This window comes from Otolemur garnettii, unplaced genomic scaffold, assembly GCF_000181295.1.
Source record: "Otolemur garnettii isolate 467f Iridium unplaced genomic scaffold, OtoGar3 scaffold00113, whole genome shotgun sequence".
Lineage (NCBI taxonomy): Eukaryota > Metazoa > Chordata > Mammalia > Primates > Galagidae > Otolemur > Otolemur garnettii.
The window spans coordinates 2344819-2353074 of record NW_003852508.1 but is presented as its reverse complement, the minus strand read 5'-3'; positions in this window follow the sequence as shown (position 1 = coordinate 2353074).

Below are 8256 nucleotides of genomic sequence, written 5' to 3'. Positions count from 1 at the left end.
GGATTCAGGAGACTCCAGTCTCTCCACTTTGTTCACCTGGCCCAAAGGGAGACAGTTGCTTCTTGCAGTCCCACCCTTGGTGGTTTCTCAGTGTCCCCCTATTCTTTTTCATGTCTCCAACTCCTTTTGGTCCAGTTCTTTATACTAATGTTTTTTTCTGTTGAATACTAGTGTGGTTTCTAGCTTGCTAATTGGACCCTGACTACAATGGGCACCAAGGTTTCCGTGTTGCCAGACTCAATGGATTGATGGTCTCTTACTCCTTTTACCGCAGTACTTTTATGTAGCAGTTTACTCTCTGACGGCTCTCCTCCAGCCGCATGGGGTTATCCTTTCTCAGACCCTTCCCAGGCCCCTGCATGATCCCATCTTCCTCCAGCCACCTCTGAAATCATGGCTTTCTCTAGGCTCCTCCCTGGCCCTCCTCCCCTCTTGTCCTTCTCTGCCTAGGTCAGGGAGGGCCAGGGCTTCCGTGTCTTGGGAGGGTTCCAGTTCTCTAACCCTGCCCAGATGCTGTCCACATTCACATTTACAGCTGTGAATTGGATGTTTCTACCTGAATGTTCTCAGGCTCTTCAGTCTTAATATTTCCCTTTCCATCCCATCTGCTTTCCTCCTCTATTCGGCGGCATCCACCTCATTGCCCAGGACAAAACAATGAGACGCGTTTGGCCGTGTCCCGCTGCTTCTTCTTGCTCTTAACGTTTGTCGAGACTCTGGCTTCTGTCTCCAGCCTTTACCATAGTTCAGATAATGAGAGCTAACGCTTATAAAGCACTCAACTGTGTTCCAGAAGCCATACTAAGGACTTTCCGTACCTCAACTCATTCCATCCCACAGCAGTAACTGTGTGAAGCGGCTCCTGCTATCCTCAAGTCACAGGCACTGAGGCACAGAGAAGTTACGTGACCTACCCAGTCCCACAACTAATAACCCAGAGAGCTGAAATTGGATCTGGGAAGGCTGCTAACCCCTCGGCATGATGGCTTCGCAAACACCACGGGCTGCTCCCAGCTTGCTGAATTGGTTTAAGGATTTCTGACTCGTGTCTCTGGTCTTACCGTCTCCAGCCTGGAGCACATTGGGCACCAGCATCTTCTCAGCATCTTCGTTGTACATGTTGCCATCTAGTCCAGCTAGCTTGGGCGTGTCTTCTAAGGTGCACAGCCTCCCAGGCCATTTCCTTGCGTAAAGCTGCCCCTGACTCTGCCAGCCCCGAGTCCCTGTTCAGGTTCAGGAATAGGCTTCCACTCACCTCTCTGGCCTTACTGCAAGGATTTTCCTCTCTGCACATCTTCACATGCTGCAGTAAACACTCACTGTTCCTGGAACGCCAAGAACTTTTTCTTGGGCTTGCCTCTTCCCACCCGAGGCCTCCCTGGCCTGCCCCCACAGTGGTGACTCCCTCCTCTGTCCCCACAGAGTGCTCCCCACCAGTGTTGCTTCTAACACGTTTTCCTGCAGGGGCAGTGACTACCTCAAGGACAGCAGGAATTTGACCCTTTCCCTTTTGTCTCTAGCATTTAGCGTAGGGTCTGGGACATAGTAGAGGCTCAGGAAATATTTGGGGGATGAGTAAGAACTGTTTTCAGTATCCTCTAGCTAGTTGGAGTTCAGTGGTCAGAGCCTGAATTGGGTCCTTTCTTCAGACACAAGTGAATCAGCTGACACATCCCAGGAACAGTTACAGAAACAGAAGTCACGGGCGTCAGGTTGAATCTGGCAGGGTCACCTTATCTGCCTGGCAGTCCCTAGGATAATATAAGAGAAGTTTAGCAAAACCCTGTGACCTGCGCTTGGCTCTCAAATCCTCCCAAATGGTAGAGAAACAAGAAGCAAGACTCACAGCAAAGGCAGAATGCTAATCAGCTCCCTGTGTCTTGTCTCGAGTTGTAAGAAAAAAGAATCATGCAAATGTTGTATAATTGTTTGTCTTCATTATGTGAGCTTGTTCCTCACCTCATTATGCACAGAATTTTGCAAGTTGCTTTCTGCCATCCTCCCATTTCGAATAGCTGATTTGAGACTTCAGCAAAGGTACATATTAATTAGCAAACCTCCATATAGCAAATATTAACTTAGAACCTGATGTAAAGAGTAAACATCAACTTATAATGTCCCTTATAGAATGAGAGACTGCACATCTTTTTGAGGCCCTGAGATGTGGGGAGGTTGGAATCTGTTCTGCGGATCTGCATAAGCACATTGATTAGTAGATTGTAACTGTCACTCCTGTGAATGGCCACTAAGAATGAACCCAGTGGGATGTTGATGTTTTATACAGAGGAGGTATAAGCATTAAAATTGAAGAGTATAAGCCAGTTAGCAAACAGCAGAATGACTGGGGGTGATGCTTGGGTGAGTTTCCAAGGATGTCCCCCGGGGCCTGCTGGTTCTGTTTTGTCCGCGACATGAGCATAAGCAGTATGACTGGTAGTCACACCTGGTGGTCAGTGTTGAGGAAAGAGAAAGCTGGGAGGGCCTGGTCCTCCAAAATCATGTGATTCTGCCCCAACTTCTGGAGAGCTCAGGGAGGCCTGAGGAAGAGAAGGAGAGGGAGAGAAAGGAGGAGGTCTGCGGGAGTCCCAGCATCAGCAAATGAGCCTCGGCTTCCTTAGCAGACCGTGCGGGGGATAATTCCTCCTTTCTCGCAGGGTTCCAGGGTAGAGGATTAGGGGTAACATTCATAGGGCTTCGGGAAGAAGCATGAACAAGGGAAGCCTTTATTGTACTTTTCCTGGATGAAAAAGGAGGGAGCTACAGTGTCCCCAAGTTCCCAGAGAAAAGGTCTTTCATGATTAGAGCCTGAGAACCTGACCTGCCCCTTTGAGCACCCCCAGAAGATTTCAGATGAAATCCCAGCAATTAGAAATGTAGCTGGCATTTTTGTATTTCATCAAAACCCCCAAGCCTCAGTTTCCTGCCATTACTAGTGTTTATTTCAGCTGGGCCTTGTACTTTGCCCAAAGGCAGTGTTTACTCTTAGAGCAAGCTGATGTGGTTTAGGGGCCCTGTCACTACTTTGAAGAGGTGACTGACACTGGAGCGGACGTGAAGGCCCTCCTACTGCCACTGCCTTTGGTGCTCCCAGCCCCCTTACCCTGCTACCCTTGCTGTGCAGGGGGGACTGTCCTGTATAGGCAGCAATGGGTGCCCAGTGGCCCCATTCTCCGGGAGCCGGGCCTGGAATAGACCCAGAAAGGGGAGCAGGAGGAACCGATAATGCTGTGAGAGAAATCCAAATCGTACAGCCTTTGGTCAAGAGCCCTCTCTTTCCTCTGCTGTGAAAAGTTCAAGGACCCAGGATGATGGCTTCTGCAAGAGCCAAATCAATATATTTGTGCCTTTTCTAAACTCAGACCAGTGGTGTGACATACTGTTTGTAAGTACATGACGGGTATAAACTTCAAGAAGCCAAGGGAAGGCTGAGAGCTGCAAAAGAAACGCTATGTCAGAGTCCCTCCTGGTAGAACAGAATGAACATGATGTCATCAAGGAAATTAAATCCGGATGAGGCCTGCTAGTGTGGGGCTGCCCTCCTGGGAAGGCGTGAAGGCGCTGTCCCCACACCTCCATCCACCCGCAGAAAGGCAGAAGCCTCCAGGGATTGATTTAGGGATACGGGCAAGATGAGTAAAGGAGAGTTTTAAAATTAATGACGAATTAATGTTTTCTATTACTTGATATTAGAGCAGAGACTAAGAATGGAATGGGAGTAAGGTTGTCTAGTATTGATTAAATTATGGATTAAAAAAAAAGAATTCCCAGCCAGCTCACTGTGAGTGGCCATCCATGTTAAATTTGGAGGATCTGAGTGGGCCATAGAAGCCTGTGGGACAATGAAGGTTCTCACCAGGAAGTGACAAACTTACTAACCCTGGAATGGAAAAGGTATTCACATATTCTTGCATTTTATTTTTAATTAACAATGCATTACCAATTATCACTTAAATACTAAGCATTGTAAAGTATTATTTTCAACTTCTCCTTAAGATGCAATATTCCCCTCCGAGTGCACCTGATTTAGTTAAGTGAATAAATGATTAGGCTGAGAATAAAGGTTTCAAGCTGGTAATACCCATAAGTGAGTAGACATACAGTAAGCTACATTCCGCACAGAATGCTAGACTTACTAAGCAGAGATATGTCAGCCAAATGGATAATTCCCGAGTAAAATGACAGTATTCTCAAGTTAAAAACCATAACTTTGCTTGAATAGACTTGGAGGAACCTGAAATGCATATCGTGCAAGTGAAAGAAGCCAGTTAGAAAAGGCTCCATGCAGTGTGATTCTTACTATGTCATTCAGGAAAAAAGAAAAACCATAGGGATGATAAAAGGGTTAATAGTCAGGGGTTGGGGGAAGACAGGGATGAACTGGTGGAGCTCAGGGCATTTTTAGGGCAGTGAAATTATCTTGTATGATATTGCAGTGGAGGGTACATATTGTTATACATTTGTCAAAACTCAGACTGTACGATAGCAAGAGTGAACCCTAATGTAAACTATGGAATCTAGTTAATAATAGTGCACCAGTATTGGTTTATTAATCATAACAGATGTCCCACACTAATGCAAGATGTCCCTTATAAGGAGATACTAAAGGGAAGGGTATTTTTGTATTTCATCAAAACCCCCAAGGAGGGGGAGAAAGAGTCTGTGGGAACTCTATACTTTCTCCTCCTTTTTTCTATAACTGATTTTTAAAAGTAAAGTGTATTAAGAAAAAGATATTTTTTTCCAATTAGCTGGGTATCTGAAAAGCCTCTGGTACTGAAAGCACATATAGAAAGAATAACATGAGTCTGTCAGGCTAGGGCAGACCCACACAGCTGGTCTGGGCCCACCTTCACCCCCTGTCTCCCATTCTTACTGTTTTGTTAGTTTAGCTCCCATCCTAAAGATGCCTATCTTGAGTAGTTTGGGTGCACTGATTTAGGAGATTAAGTTTTGATTGAAATATTGATTGGGGTCATAAGTGATACTGATTATTATTTTCTATAGGTCATGGGCTCTGCTGATTATGAAGATAAAGGTTAACATGGTCCTGGAACTCAAATGTATAAAACTGTAGTTTTGGAATTGGAAGAGCAGAACAGTCTTGGAGAGGCCACTCTCAGTGCTCTCCAGAATCCCGGCTTTCTGACAAAGTCTGGTGGACCTATCCCCATCTCTGCATATTGGCTGACAGTGACAGGCGGCCAGACCCTCTTCATCTGATAACAATACTAGAAGAAGAAAAACTTAGTGGCTACATTGATCTTATTCTGATTTTATTTCACAAATAAACCCTTTTTATGCCTAATAAGTACCAGGCACAGAATGCTAGACTTTGCAGACCTGAGATTGGATAAAATTTCTACCTTCGACGGGAACCACAGCCACATCCTTACCTCGAGAGCAACAGTGACAGATGTTTATTGAATGCTTATTATACACCAGGTCCTGAATCTGTTACCTCCTTTAATCCTACAGCCCTAAGAGAAGAAATGAGGAGACTGGCACTTTATATTGGCTGGACAAATAAGGAAATAAATTTGGAAAATTTTAATAATTTGTCCAAGGTCACTCACCTAGAGGGAAGTCAAGTCAGAACTGTCCACTGAGGGAGTCCGACAACTGCCACACTCAGAAGTCCAGTGTGTCCCACAGAAAAGTGTCACGAGGCTGCTTTGAAGGGTTTTACCTCTAGGGAAATCTTTAGGTAAAGGTATTAGAACAAATTCTATTATAAACAAGAATCAGATATGCTGTTTGTCAGTCAATTTGGGCTTCTGCTACAATTAAATACTATAGATGAAGTGGCTTAAACAACAAACATTTATTTCTCAGATTCTGGAGGCTGAGAAGTCCAAGATCAAGGTGCCAGTGGGCCCAGTGTTTGGTGAAGATGCTCTTTGTGGCTTGTAGATGGCTGTCTTCTCACTATCTCCTCACATGACAGAGACAGAGAGACAGAGAGAGAGAGAGAGTGCCTCTCATGTCCTTCTTACAAGGGCTAATCCCATTCATGGGGTCTCTACCTCCGTAACTTACTTACCTCCCAAAGGCCCCACCCCCAAATTCCCTCACAGTGAAGATTAGGTTTCGACATATAAAGGGAAACACGAACATTTAGTCCATAGCACCATTCTACTTCAAAAAGCAGAATAATACTTCTTACAGAAGAAATCTATCTGGTTACATAATCATAGTTCACCATTCAAATAAAGAAAAATTCCATTATTGCAATTATTGTTGTTTCTGGGAAGATAAAAGTACATTAGCACATGGCAGAACTTTATAGCTATTAAGAATTAAAGTACAAAGAAAACAAGGTGGAAAATGAGGTGAGGCTCGAATACCTATCTATATTTAACTTTGTATGAATAGGAGCATTAAACATCACTGCTGCTTAAGGCTGTTAAGTCTTTTTCTATTATCCTGAGAATCTTGCTGCTCAGATCACTCCTCAAATTTATGCTGTAGCTGATCAGACAGAACCTTTCTTTTCCAGGCGTAGGTTTCCCATAAACACCCTTCAAGGATTCATTGGTTTTCAGTTATGAGACCAACTTAAATGGATGTAGCCTTTCTCCTAAGAGGACACACACAGTCAATCTCCAATTACCAATACTTACCATGTGTAAACAATGTTTTAGGAGTCACGGACTGAAAGAGGCAGGAGGTAAGATCACAATAGAGCTGGGGACAGGCAAACAAGCACACACATGGAAAAAACAGCTGTAGCTGTCATCATGCAAGTTAACATCACGCTTTCCACAGTTGGATGAAAGAAGCCTTGGAGACGAAAAGATCTTGTTCCAAGGTTCCCTCAAGGCCTGAACCCCATAAACAGTAGCAACATCTTTGACACCCACAGCTCCCGAACGTTGACTCCCCAAGTTCCTATCCACCCCTGCAGCTCTCACTACTTATTGCCTCTTGAATACCTGAATTCTCTTTATGAAAAACTCAACTTGACCTGTGGCAGTGAGTTTTGTCCAGGATGCGTGGGTCATTTCACAAGCATAGACAATCCTCCTTTGTGAGGCAGGCCCGTAGATTTCCTCTGGGCTAAATTTCTGCAGAGGCCAACTCTTTCCCCTAACCAGGAAGTGTGTACCCATCGCGACCATTTTGTGGGGTGTGAGAAGGGGCTCAGCAGCAGCTGACAGTCAGCAGACTCTTCCCCAGGGCAGGTAATCCTCAGATGCACTGACGCTGGGTGGCTCTCCTTACCCAGAGACCTTTGTTTCAAAGGCCTAAGATGCCATTTCTTATTTTCCCCCAGGTGTGGCACAAAATAACCAGTATCTTTAATCAGGGACTTAAATATCAGATGGCAAAGAAGGAAGTCTGGCTGGACTCCCCACCAAATGCTTTGGACTTAATTGTATTTTCCAACTAGTCCCATGATAAACATGCTCTATGGTCAAATAAGTTTGGGAAATGCTGCACACTGAGAGATCTGCACTGCCAAATAAAAATGTTAAAGTACTAAAATAATTTTTAGTAAAAAAATGAGTTTAACATCTCTGCCCATCCTTTGTAATGCCAGCATCATTGCCAGGAGGGTTCCTAGGGAAGTCTTTCTTCAGAGTCAAGGAACTGCTCATGAATATAAATACCTCTTCAAGGTGCTTGGTTGATGGATTTCTTTCTTAGGAGCAACTATTGTAAGATGATTAGTTTTTGCAAATTGCTCTTCAAGACAGAAAGTTCACGCACATCCTCTCACTGCCCTCCATCCATTACCTAGAGCTTAAAACAGAACATTCGATGTATTATGATGTAAATAGAAAGGGCAGTGATGTCTGTCAAGACCTGGGCTTGTCAATGAAGCAGAAACGTGCCCCTCTTCTGATGCTCAGAGTCATCTCCCTAGGGGCAGGTATTTCTTAACTTGTGGGAAAATAGAGGGACAGGTACAAAGTCCTTGCCATTTTCTGAGGATGGTAATGAGGCACTCAGTGTACCCAGTGATAACTCCTGGATGCTGAGAGAATGACTGATGGGGAGCTGTCCCCACTCAAACCTGGCCAGCCATGTGGCTGCCCATAGCAGAGTCCTGGGCTTACGGGCCCCATCATTGCTGTCTGCAGCTTCTGTTGTCCCTGGTCATGGGAGGCTCATTCCAAAGAGGTCCAGCGCTCATGACCTGAAACGACAACTCATTTTTCTCTCTCCTTGCCCTTCCAGTCAATGCCCCATGTTGCATTCAGAGGGATCTTTCCAAAACGAGTATGTGTTTACCTCCCCTTCCTCTGAGACTCC